General features: G+C 42.5%; 1 protein-coding gene, 1 non-coding gene and 1 pseudogene across 7 annotated transcripts in view; all 3 read right to left on the minus strand.

Moving 5' to 3' along the window:
- Positions 1 to 13,370, minus strand: part of LOC136851894 (oocyte zinc finger protein XlCOF6-like) — a 68,686-nt gene that overhangs the window by 20,057 nt on the left and 35,259 nt on the right. The gene's annotated exons all lie outside the window — the stretch shown is intronic.
- Positions 8,820 to 8,938, minus strand: LOC136852044 (5S ribosomal RNA). The gene has a single exon (XR_010857066.1). It is a non-coding gene; the product is annotated as a 5S ribosomal RNA (ribosomal RNA).
- LOC136852049 (U6 spliceosomal RNA) lies at positions 10,458 to 10,552 on the minus strand (annotated as a pseudogene).

Consider the following 13,370-nt stretch of genomic DNA (forward strand, 5'->3'; position numbering starts at 1 on the left):
AATGATAAAAAACATTTAAAGTTTGCCAACTATGAAAACGCTTATAAAAGAAAAACCAGCCAAACGATTTCTATGAATCATACCTCATTTTAAAGGAAATTTATTCGCCTATTACATATGCAAAAATCATTATAGTATGTTTTGTCATTTAGCGGCCACAACCACAAAAGTGAGGTAATGTAAGATTGTAAAGTGTTAATGAACACAATGAAAATGTTTTCATCGGCAATTAAAGCATGTTTTGTGAAAACAACCTAAAATATTTATCCTAATAATGCTCTAAAATTATTATTATAACATATCTGAGTAAAATTTCCATGAAAATATTATAAAACAAAAACATCCACCCACGCACCTCCACTGGTTGCCGCTTGCCTCCTTTTATATGACCAGTCTTATGATGTAGCAGTGAGAACTTCGCTAAATATTTCCTTTGTTTTGCATGGATTTTCGAACCTTTGCCAGTAACATAAGGGGACAAAAGTGTGTGTACAGGATAGTGCTGTACTTTAGCTGCTCGCTCACAATAAAAAAAACAGTTCGGCCGTGGTGGCGCTTGCCACCTTGTTACGCCGCGCCTCTCATATGTACTTAGCCAGTAATTACATTGCTATAGTTTCCAATTATCGCGGCAGCTTAAAATTTTGAAATTCGTGGTAGCACTTCTATTGTTTTAGTGTAGATAACTAGCCCCACCCACTTTTGGGGAAATATAGGTACAGTGACCCGTCATTTATCGCGGGAGATAGGTTCCAAGACCGGCCGCGATAATTGAAATTCCGCGAAGTACAAACAGCATATTTACAGTATTTATTTAATGTGTATTTGGACTTTTTAAAACCCTCCCTGTACTCTTAACAACCCACCCTTTACTCTATTAATAACAGGACAACTGTTAAGCAATATGACTTCGGTAGGTAAGTTTACATTACCATATAACAGGGGCTAAATTACTGTGGTAAAGTAGCTATAGTATATAACGTGATCAGCAAGCTTTGAATTAAAAAAAATACAGTATACATACAGTAATAATATATACAGTAATACAATACAGTATCATGTTACTGTACTGTATTACATGTAATACAGTACAGTAACACTTTTAAAAAAAAAATAAAGATTGTTACTGTACTCACCACAAAAGAAGTTGTAGTAAAACTTGAATGAAGATGGTGATGAATTTGCTGCGCAGTAAAAATGATGACGATGAAGGTGATGATGACTTTTACTGCGCAGTCAATGATTGTATTTTACGTCTCTTCAGACGGCAGTGCCATTTCCTGGGGCACCTCTTCCACTTCTTCCGCAGTTTCCGAAGGTGTAACCGTAGTAGCAGCAGCAGGAACTGGCTCTTTCTTGCGAGGCTGCAAAAACATTGTGACTGGCAGTTGCTGACGCTGCTTCTTTTTCCGGTTGAAGAGCATCTTGTAGGGGGCCATGACGTCATCAACCATGTTGCAGAATTGAACCAATCGAACCAAATCGTCGTCCCATTCCTGCAACCGCTCTTGCAGTTCCTTAGCCAGGTTGCAGAGCCCGGCGAGCCGTTCCAAAGTCAAGCCAGTTTGGGGGACAACTTCTCTTTCTTGCTGCGCTGCTGCTGCTGCTGCTTCTTCTTCTTCTTCTTCTTCGCTCGCCAACTTCGTCAACTCTTCCAGGTCTTCGTCAGTTAGCGGGTGGGAGTGGCAGTCTAGAAGTTCGTTGACGTCGCCATGGTCATGTCTGCAAAGCCCTCACCTCCAAGGATCGCAGCCAACTGCACAGCTTTCTGCACTGCCGAATGTTGGATTTCGGCAGGTGTAAATCCTTTGTCGTTTTAAACAACCTCGGGCCACAACTTCTTCCAGCTGGCGTTAATGGTGGCAGGCTTCATTTCTTCCAATGCCTTGTGGATCTTTTGGAGGCACGTAGCAACTGTGTACTGCCTCCAGTATGCCTTCAAGTTGAAATCGTCGTCTTCTTGGGCGGCATCCACAAAAGCAACCAGGTTCGCCAGGGCATTCCTCGTGTATAAGGCCTTGAACGCCCTAATAACTACCTGGTCCATTGGCTGAATAAGTGACGTCGTGTTGGCCGGTAGGAACTCAACCTGAACCCCCGAATACAACAGATCAGTAGCGTGGCCACCAGCATTATCCATAATGAGAAAGACTTTGAATGACATGCCCTTTTCTGCTAGATACGCCTTCACATGCGGGATAAAACACTGGTGGAACCAGTCGGAGGTCAGCATCTTCGTTATCCAGGCCTTTGGATTGTGCATCCAATGTATGGGTAGGAGATTCTTGCTTTTGTTTTTTAAAGCCCTTGGGTTTTTAGACTTGTAAATAAGCCCTGGCTTTAATAAAAATCCCACAGCATTGCCACACATCAAAAGGGTCACACGATCCTTGTACGCTTTAAAGCCAGAGGCTTTTGCTTCCTCTTTGAACAGGAAAGTTCGCAAGGGCATTCTTTTCCAAAACAAGCCCGTCTCGTCCATATTAAAAACTTGTTTGGGCTGATATTCACCTTCAGAGATAATCTTCTTGAAGGTTTCATTGACGTATGTTTCAGCAGCGACCGTGTCAGCTGAAGCAGCCCCGCCATGCAAGGAAGCGCTTTTTAGGCCGTAGCATTTCTGAAACTTTGCAAACCACCATTTGCTAGCAGAAAATTGCAGTTTCTTACGTGGTGAATGACTAGACGTCTCTGGTTGCGGATCATCTACGTCTTCTTCTTCTTCTTCTGCTTCTTTCCGCTCGCCACTGTCGTCCTCTGGTTCCTTAGCGGCGAAGGTCTCGTACAGGCTCCTAGACTTTGTTTGGATAATGTTCGTATCCAAGGCTATGTTCTTCTTTCGGCAGTCAGCTATCCCCACGGCCAAAGCAGCTTCCATACGGACGATAGTTTTATTATGAGTTGTATCCACTCTCTTCGCCAACTTGTTAAAGGTGGTGGCAGCTGTCTTCCTAATCTTCGCCTCATCCTTGTAGATGTAGCGAATGGTGGATTCCTTCACGCCAAAATGGCGGGCTACAGCCACAAACTTTCTCCCTTCCTTCAACATATCGAGAAGTTTCACCTTTTCAGTGATTGTCATCATTCTTTGATGGCGTTTAGGCTCAGTACCAGCCTTGGAAGAAGCAGCACACTTGGGAGCCATTGCAGGGGGTGAGAATTGAAGCAAAGTTCAACAAAAACCACAAAAAAAATCACACAACACAGAGTAAAGTAAACCGTTCGGCAAGAAAGCTTGAAGCGAAGTGGCCGCGAGAGAGAGAGAGACAAGGGGAGATGCTGCGGGTTCTGAGCATCAGTCTAAGCACCAATCACAGGCCCGATTAGAAATCGGGAAGCTGTGATTTGTCGTCTCCCTCCCATACACCAATCACAGCCCGTGTTACAACGCGCTTAGTCACCGAGATGGTACGCTTTGTGTTTTCCCAACAATGGAGCACGCGGTACTGTATAGGCATCACTTTCTAGATGGTTCTTTTTTTTTGTCATAGGAGTTTTTTTGCTATTTTACGCTTGTTTTGTTGTTCTTAGACTAGGAAATACTATTTATTATTAACACTTTCATGTCCAATTGATGTAATATTACGCAAAATCACCTACCCGCCTTTCCTGACTGACGTAATTTTACGTAAAATTTACCGAAATTTTTCGTACGTGTGGTAGGGGTAAATTTTTTTTATTTTCGGACAGTTGGTGGTTTCCATAGGCTAAAGCATACCTTGGACCGTGTAACTCAGGCATCAATACGCCAGCCAAGCAGTTCCTATACTGCGCATGCGCAAATCCCTGGCATAGTAAATTTCTCACAATAAAATCAGCTGATCCTACCCACGCTTCTCTCTAGTATCTTACATTTTTTTTATAAAATGTAGTTACATTATTGGAAACACTCTGTTTTGTACCCTCTTTTTCTATAATTTTTTTAGTTCCTGTACTGTGCATGCGCAAATCCCTGGCATAGTAAAATTCTCACAATGACATCAGCTGATCCCACCCACGCAGGCCTGGCAGGCCACACTTCTCTGTCAGAGACCATGTGTGCGAGCTCGGGTAAACACGTGTGGTTGTTTACATACAGTGACGTCAATAGAGAAGAGTTTCCAACATGCTTTCGCAAAGTTTTTATGGTAAAACTAGCGGAAAACGCGTTAGTGCATCACATAAAGAGACGTCTGGATTTTCGGCAGGGCTCTGAATCTCATTTTTCATTATTATATATATCGATATTTAGAGAATTTTGTTGGCTTTCTCATAAAAAATAATTCATTCGCCTAACTGTTATAGCTTTTGAGCTACGAACGATAATGTTGACAACGGTAACATTTTTTTTCGTTTTGATCTGCTTATAACTTCAAAATGAAACTGTTGCCATTACCAAAGCCATTTTTCTTGACTCTCACTTTATTCCTCAACCTTTCCTCTACATTTTTGTATATTTACAAAGTAATTTCTATGAAAAATATCCGTGCTAAGGCTCTTCAAAAAAATTTTCTAGCGATAATTCTCACCGTATGCCGGGCAGAACACTCTGTTTCTTACCCTATTTTCTATCAATTTTTTCACCAACTGGACTTATTCGTTTTTCATTCTTTTATATGTCGATATTTAGAGAATTCTGTTCGCTTTCTCATAAAAAATAATTCATTCGCCTAACTGTTATAGTTTTTGAGCTACAAACAATAATATTGACAACGGTAACTTTTTTTTCGTTGGTCAACTTATAACGTCAAAATGATACTGTTGCTGTTACCAAAGCCATTTTCTCTGACTCTCCTTTATTCTTCAACTTTTCCTCTACATTTTCGTATATTTACAAAGTAATTTCTATGAAAAATAAACGAGATGGGGCTCTTCAAAAAAGATTTTTTTGTAGCGATAATTCTCACCATACGCTGGGCAGAGCGCTCTGTTTCTTACCCTCTTTTCTATCAATTTTTCCACCAACTGGACTTATTCGTTTTTCATTGTTTTATATGTCAATATTTAGAGAACTGTGTTAGCTTTTTTATAAAAAATAATTCATTCTCTAACTGTTATAACTTTTGAGCTACTGAACGATAATGTTGACAACGGTAACTTTTTTTTTTTTCTATCAACTTATAACGTCAAAATGAAACTGTTGCCATTACCAAAGCCATTTTTCTTGACTCTCCTTTATTCTTCAACTTTTCCTCTACATTTTCGTATATTTACAAAGTAATTTCTATGAAAAATAACCGAGATACATTGTTCAAAAAAAAATTTTTCTAGCAATAATTCTCACCATACCCCAGGCAGAGCGCTCTGTTTCTCATATGGTTTTATATCAATGTTAATATTTTAATGGATTTGTTTTAATAAGAAATTTTGTTGTTTCATAAAAATAATTTTTCTAGAATTTTTCCAAATAACCCGCGATTTAGATATTTCTGACTATTCCACCATAAAATATAAACATTTAAAAAAGGACAGCAAAAAATATTGTTGGTAAAAAAATTTCTATTTTGTGCTTAATTTTCTAAATAAAAGTGAAAGTGTAATCGAATCGTTATAGCGAGGGGTCACTGTACAACACAGCTGAAGAGCTCAATTTGTTTGTGCCCTATGTCCATTAGAGGGAGGAGGAAGGGCTCTCTAATCATGTAATTTGGTAGTATATATATAAAACTTTATTTTATTATAAAAATGATATTTTAATGATAAAATAAAGTTTGTTCATACTTACCTGGCAGATATATATACAGTAGCTGTATTCTCCAGTCCGACAGAATTTCAAAATTTAAGCTGCAACTTGTGGTGGCCGGGCAGGTGGTTAGTACCCATTCCCGCCGCTGGGAGGCGGGTATCAGGAACCATTCCCATTTTCTATTCAGATTTTCTAATGCCACTGACTCCTGAGGGGAGGAGGGAGGGCAATATGAATATATATATCTGCCAGGTAAGTATGAACAAACTTTATTTTATCATTAAAATATCATTTTGTTCATGAGACTTACCTGTCAGATATATATATAGCTGAATACCACCTTTGGAGGGGGTAGAGACAGCCAAGAATTAGGAAAACCAATTATTGGTAAAATTATTTTGGTTCCTTATCTGATAGCGTAGCTGACTGAGTGGTTACTGTCACTTATAAAAAGTCTGCTTCTATACCAGGAAAATTAAGGAAAGCACACAGCTTTACTAGAGACCCCTGAGGAACATAACAGGGGTGAGCGTAGTGACCTAAGATGCATCCCAGCTGGCGACTTCTAGATGATCTGTCACACGGACTCTGGGGCAACTTCAATTGATGATCTGTCAAGGTAAGGGCGTGACCACAATGTGACTAGATCATCAGACCATACAAAGAGGACAAAAAGAGCATTACTAACCACCTAACCAACACCTAAAGCGTTAGTTTGCAAAGGATTGGGAAGACTGCCTCCAGTAGTCGACCCAACAACCATAAAAACACAATTAAAAAAAAGGGGATAGGATCAGAGTTACCCCTGTCCCCAAGGTTGCTGAAGCAGCAATGTATGGTCCCAGCGAAAAGCAATTTTCGTATGCTACCTAAACATCTTGCCAAGAGTGTGAGGCAAACACCGAATTGACTTCGCCAAAATGTGGCACTGAGAATGTCACTGAGTACCATATTTTTCTTGAACGCCATGGAGGTAGCAACTGCCCTCACCTCGTGAGCGTTAACTCTCAACAACTTGAAGTTGGAGTCGTCACAACTAGAGTGTGCGTCCTTAATGACGTCCCTAATGAAGAATGCCAGTGCATTCTTCGACATAGGTTTAACTGGTTGCCTCACAGAACACCATAAAACATCCAATGGACCACGAGTGTCCTGTGTTCTTTTAAGGTAGTACTTGAGAGCTCTAACTGGACATAGAACTCCCTCAGGTTCCTGTCCAATAAGGTCTGCTAAACCTTTAATTTCAAAGTGTCTAGGCCAAGGGTTAGAAGACCTTTCATTCTTAGCCAAGAACTTAGGGCTTAAAGAATAGACAGCATTGTGTTCCTTGAAGCCCACATGACGGCCTCGAACTTCGCTCACTCTCTTCGCGTCGCCAGAGCCGTGAGGAATGCCGTTTTCGAGTAACATCCTTAAGAGATGCAGAGTGGAGAGGCTCAAAAGGACTAAACATCAAAAACTTGAGCACTACGTCCAAGTTCCAAGCAGGGGAATTAGCTGAGGAACCTTGGACGTCTTGAAAGAGCTCGTAAGATCGTGGAGGTCCTTATTGTCAGACAAATCTAATCCTCTGTGTCTGAATACAATCGAAAGCATGCTCCGATAACACTTGATAGTCGGAACTGCTATATCGAGTTTTTCTCTTAAGTAAAGGAGAAAATCCGCAACCTGGCTCACAGTGATAGAGGAAGAGGAAAAGCCTTTCTTTCTACACCAACCTTTGAAGGTTGCTCACTTCGCTAGATATATCCTTTAGATGAAGAACTTCTGGCTCTAGCGATGGCCCGTGCCACCTGGCCAGAAAAACCCCTTCGCTCTGACCAAGTTTCGATAGTCTGAAAGCAGTCAGGTTCAGAGCGGGAGATTCAAAGATATCTCGTGAAGTGGGTTTGTATGAGCAGGTCTGCTCTCATAGGAAGGGTCCTCGGAACGTCTACCAACCAGAAGAGAAACTCCGAGAACCAGTGGTTCGAAGGCCAAAACGTGGGGATGAGAGTCATCCTCGTCCCTTGTGAGGCCGCGAACTTGCGTATGACTTCTCCCAGAATTTAGAACGGGGAAAAAGGCGTAAACATCTATTCCCGTCCAATCCCAGAGAAGAGCATCTATCGCAACTGCCCCCGGGTCGAGTACAGATGAGCTTTATAGAGGGAGCCTCGCTGTTCTTGAGGTCGTGAAAATATCCACAAGATGGCGACCCCAAAATTTCCAAAAATCTTGGCAAACCTCCTGATGAAGGGTCCATTCCTTCGGCAGGAGTTGATGGCGCCAACAGAGCAGGTCTGCTCGAACATTTTCGACCCCTGCAACAAAACTTGTGAGAATCGAAATGTTGCGAGCATAGGCTCAAAGAATAATCTCTCTTGCAAGGCTGAACAGGGAACAAGTAGTATTGTCCAAAGCCGTAGTGTTGCTAGAACTTGAACTACACGATTGCAAACTTGGACCTCGAAGAATTGGAGAGCTAAAAGATAGCCGCCAAATCTTTGATGCTGATGTGCCAGGACACCTGTTCCTCTCTCCAGGTTCCTAACACTTCCTCTCCCTCTAGTGTTGCCCCCAACCTGTTGACGACCCGTCGGAAAAACAACACTAGGTTGGGGTTCAGAAGCTTGAGGGAGATCCCTTTCTGCAATTTCGTTGGATCGAGCCACCACTACAGATCCTCTTTATATAGAAGGAAGAATTCTCAATTCCTCTTTCAAGTCTTCCTTGCTTTGCCAGTTCTCCAACAAAAGAACTGAAGAGGCCTGAGATGCAGACTCCCCAGGGAAACAAACTTCTCCAGCGAGGAAATGGTCCCCAGCAGACTCATTCATTCCTTCACCTAGCATGTTTCCTTTTCCAAGAAGGCCGAGACTTTTTCGAACATAGAAGTTGCCGTTCTTGAGAGGGAGACGCTATAAAAGCCGCTGAATACATCTGAATTCCCAGACACAATGGACAGTGAGGGGATCAGCTGCGACTTTTCCACAGACCAGAAGTCCCAGGGACTTCACGAGTTGCAGAGTCAACTGAAGGTCCTCCAGATACCTTCGCCGACACGCCGAATCAACCAGTCGTCCAAGTAGAGTGAGATCCTGACGTGCGACAGGTGCAACTGCATCGCAACGTTTTTCATGAGAAGTGTAAACACCCTCGGAGCAAAATGTGACGCCAACAGCATCTGGTGTTCCCAGGCGGTCACCCATCCAAGTACTGACCAGACCCAACGTTGCTTAACTTCGCTGATCGGACGAGAAGCGGTGTTTTCAACGTGGTATGGCCGTTGTGCAGAGTCCAAAGCAGAGAGCCCTGAACTGGTACGTCTAGTCCCCCAAGACAACCTGAGATACTTCATCGAACGTGGATGAATTGGGGCGTGAAGATAAGTATCTTGGAGATCCAAAGATACCATCCAATCCCCGGGATGAAGGGCTCCTAGTATTGACTGCGAGGTCTCCATCTTGAACTTTTCCTTCCGGACCAAGTTGTTCGACCTGTTGACGTCAAAGACGGGTCTCCAGCCTACTGAAAGTTTTGGGACTAGAAACAATCTGTAGTAAAATCCCGGGAACACCGAGTCCAAGACCTGTTCCACTGCTCTCCGCTCGAACATCTGTTCGAGCAGGTCAAACAAATTTTCTGTTTGACAGGAAGGCAGTTGGGAAACAAAAAACAAAGGAGGAGGAGACAGGAAGGGAATCAAGTAACCTCTCTCTAACAGTAGGAGGGACCAAACGTCTGCCCCTCTCTCTCTTTCCAGGCTTGTGCAAAATGAAGCCTGGTTGCTAATGGAGTCTGGAGATGAAAGGAGTCACTTGCTACCTCTCTTGGAAGTGACATTCCTTCAGGAAAAAACTCTCTCTCGTGGTGCGGGTCTCGTGTTGTTTCCCATGGAAGCCCCTTTGTTTATGCAGCAAATTATTTAGCTTTCGTTTTACTTTTTGTTTCATTGAGATCGGTGCATTCGTTATGAAGGAGATGCAGTTTGAATGTCGATAACTTTAGTTTTGAGAAAAACGATATTTTTTGCTTCTCTGTGTATTTATTTGCTTGCTGTTACACAGTTTGATGTTTTTATGACATAATGAAAAGCCAAAAAATATACCTGCAAAAGTAATATAACTTTGCTAAATGAAGCTAAATGAAGCGAGTGTCAAAACACGGCTCAGGTTGGGCAGCGCGACTAGATGAAGCGTATGTTTGGGCTTAGTCAAACTCTGAGCTGCTACTGACTGACTGCCACTGACTGCCCTGCGGCATTCCTGTCTTTCGCTGATGCGTACTAGGTCCACAGGGTTGCCATAGATCGCATTAGATATTATTATTTCATAGCTAAAAGGAAATTACTGGTGATATACTGACAATATCATTACATTATACGAAAAATGTAATTTTGTCTATGATAGGGTTACTGTTTTGTTTATAACTCTAACTATGGCGAACTTTTAAATAAAACTTTCTGAGAAGATAGTCAGGATATGTATGATGCCATATATAAAATATCCCAGAAAATTTTGATTTTTCGATTTTTTTAAATCAAACGCTCCCCTTAAGACAAAGACAACTGCGAAGGTGGAGAGAGAGGAGCTGAAGGTTGAAAAGTCTCAGGAAACAGATCCTTAAGAAAAAGCCAGAGTCTGATAATCAGAGGAAGAAGAAGACGAAAGATGTTTCTCTTCATACAAAGGCTGTGACGAAAGAGGATGTTCTTCCCCAGCTGGCGGGTCTTGAGTGAGTGGTGAAAGTAGTTCCGATTAGCCGATGTAGCGGGAACTCCAGCGAACGAACTCCCAACTGAGTACTGATAGAAACATAAAAATGTGGCACTAATTAGCGTGTCATCCTTGAAGGGGCCATGCTAATCTTCTCTGATGTTGTATATGTACTGCCAAAAGCAAGTACTGGCTAAATTGAAGGACATCAGATGTTGAAGCAGTTGTGACAATGGAACAACTGGAGCGGCGTCAACACAAGACTTGAAGCTATATGGCGAAAAAGCGCGGGCGTCATGGCGTGGCGACGCGAGCTCCGTGGCAAGTACTAGAAGAGAGTCACAGCGTGGCCTTAATTTAAACGTCATGGCTAAGAGAATCAAAGTTTGTAGGTGACTGTGAAGCGTGAGAAGTGCACGAAACAAAACAACGCTCCTGGCGCGAGACAAGAGAAAAGGCCAACACCTCAACTCGGGGAAGACGAATAGGAAGCCACTAAACACTCTCTCTAGACGACAGACAAAAGCCCCAAAACATCTAGCAGACGAGGAAGACGAAGCTGAAAGTCTGTATCCTCTTAACAGGCAGATTCGAATCTTGAAAGGTTCATGAGAGCATCCAGCTGTTGAACAAAATCTTTGGCGTTGGAGAAGCAACTCTCAAGAAGGGCTGAACCTGAGAGAAGGAAAGGGGGCGAGAGGCATTTACTTCCTTCCACAGGGAAGAACTTTGGCCCTTGCCTTAGCGCGACAGAAAAAGTCATCATTCGAAAAACACTTTATTCTCTTCTGCAGGGAATATCCACAGAGGTCCAGGAAGAGTACAATTACTAGAGGAAGAGGGCTGACGTCCTCTCCTCAACACTCTTAAGAGGCAGAGTCAACAGCTCCAACCCGAGGCGGGGGAGGACGTTTGAAGCAATCCTTCAGGATGCATTTTCGATCCCTGGCAGCCTGGGTTCATCAGGACCTGTATTCAATCGGTGGGAAGCCCCGTAACCCTCATGCGGCTTTCAACATGCCCCTCCTGGTCCTGGGAGTTGCAGAGGTCCAGGCCTAGAGGCATTATAGGGCAAACAACTGACGCCCCCCACAACACTAGTTAGCACTAACACTAAAATGAATTTCACTTAAGTTTCAAAACCACTTACTAGTAGGAGCCAAATACCTGACTGCAGCAACAAACTCAGGATTAGTACTAAAATTTACTACAACTCACTAGTTAGGAAAAACCCTGACTGTCCATCTGAGGATGCACTCTAAGGAAGATTTCCTCAATCACGCTCAATTTAAGCATATAGGCTTCATATTTCTTCCACTCACCCTCAGATAATCCCTCACATTCATTATACCGATTATCATAGAGCATTGAACACCCTTACATATCATACATAAACATGTGAGGAACTATCAAAGTCTTCGATAGCCTCACCTTACATTCACCACAAGCTACAGACTCAATAGCTAGAGGTAAGACATCTTAATTATAAGAAAAGTCAAAAGCAAAAATCAAAAACGGTCCACAAAGAGCGTAAAATCACAGATCAGTCGAATACCAAAAAACAACCAAAATACTTAAGTGACAACAAATTTCGAAATCCAAATGGCGGAGGAACTGACAACAGGTGTTGACAGTCCGGCGACAGAGAAAATCTTTTAGAAAATGGGAATGGTTCCTGATACCCGCCTCCCAGCGGAAGAATGGGTACTAACCACCTGCCCGAGCTCAATTTGTTGTGCCCTATGTCCATGAAATTCTGAGGGACTTCGGAGAATTAGCTATTATATATATGAAACTTAAGTTTCATTATAAAATGCCATTTTTATATAAGTTAACTTAACAAGTAATTACATTGCTGAATCCCACACTGACAATATGCTACTCTAAAACATTCAGTAATGGAAATGAATTTGAAACAGAAAAGTAGCTAGCACTGATGAAATGCTTGTTGTAACCTTACCTGGTGAGAGAGCTACAGCAGGAAGATACTGCTCTGGTTGGTGCTCATCTCAACCTGTAGTGGGTGGTGGTATAGCCATAGAGCACCCTACTTCAGTGGGAGCTTTGCAGTGAAGCACTCTGAAGGCTGACAAAGCATCTGCAAGTGCCCTTGCCCTGGGGTAGTAAAATAAAACAAACCAGACAACTATGTTACCTACACTTTAAATAAAATAACCACAATCCATCCATTAAAAACAGACTGATGGGTACTCCAGGTACACAGTACCCCTAGGCTCCCCAAAACTCGACAACCTGTATCAACGCAAGGAGATAGAGAATAGAAGGCATACCGCCTATACTTAGTCCCTCAATACCATGCCAGCCACCAATAATGGACCTAAGGTACTATAATTTTTGCACACTATCTCCACATCACACAAATAATGGGTTGCAAACACTGGCTTACACCTTCAAAGGTGGATTGAAGACTGGCAGGCTTTGACTTTACAAATGGATAAAGAATCCTCTCGAATTCCTGAGTGTGATTCAGAGATTACATCTCTCAAAAAGAATGCCAAATGCATTCTTGGACAGCGGTCAGGAGGGATTCTTAACTGAGCACCAGAGGTTATTAGAGGGGCCTCTGATCCTCTCAGCCCTCTCAAGCTCATGTCTTAATGCCCTTACAGGACAAAGAGCTCTCTCTTGGTCTTCTGGGCCAAGGATATCTGTCAGGTACTTGATGGTGAACAAATGGGGCCAGGGCTTGGAAGGATATTTGTTCTTGGTCAAAAACCCAAACACGAAAGAACAGACTTCATTTCCCTGTGAAAATCTGACTTTCTTATCTAAGGCCTACAGTTCACTAATTCTCTTGGCCGTAGCCAAAGCAATATAAAAAGGGTTTTTCTTGTTAAATCTCTGAGAGAGATGGAGTGGAGGGGCTCAAACGGAGGGCCCCGAGCCATTTAAGGACAACGTCCAGGTTCCAGGCAACCGAAACAGTCTTCTCTTTCCTTGACATGTCAAAGGACTTACTTAGGTCACTCATGTCTTGACTTGTTGAC

This window comes from Macrobrachium rosenbergii, chromosome 24 (genome assembly GCF_040412425.1).
Source record: "Macrobrachium rosenbergii isolate ZJJX-2024 chromosome 24, ASM4041242v1, whole genome shotgun sequence".
NCBI lineage: Eukaryota > Metazoa > Arthropoda > Malacostraca > Decapoda > Palaemonidae > Macrobrachium > Macrobrachium rosenbergii.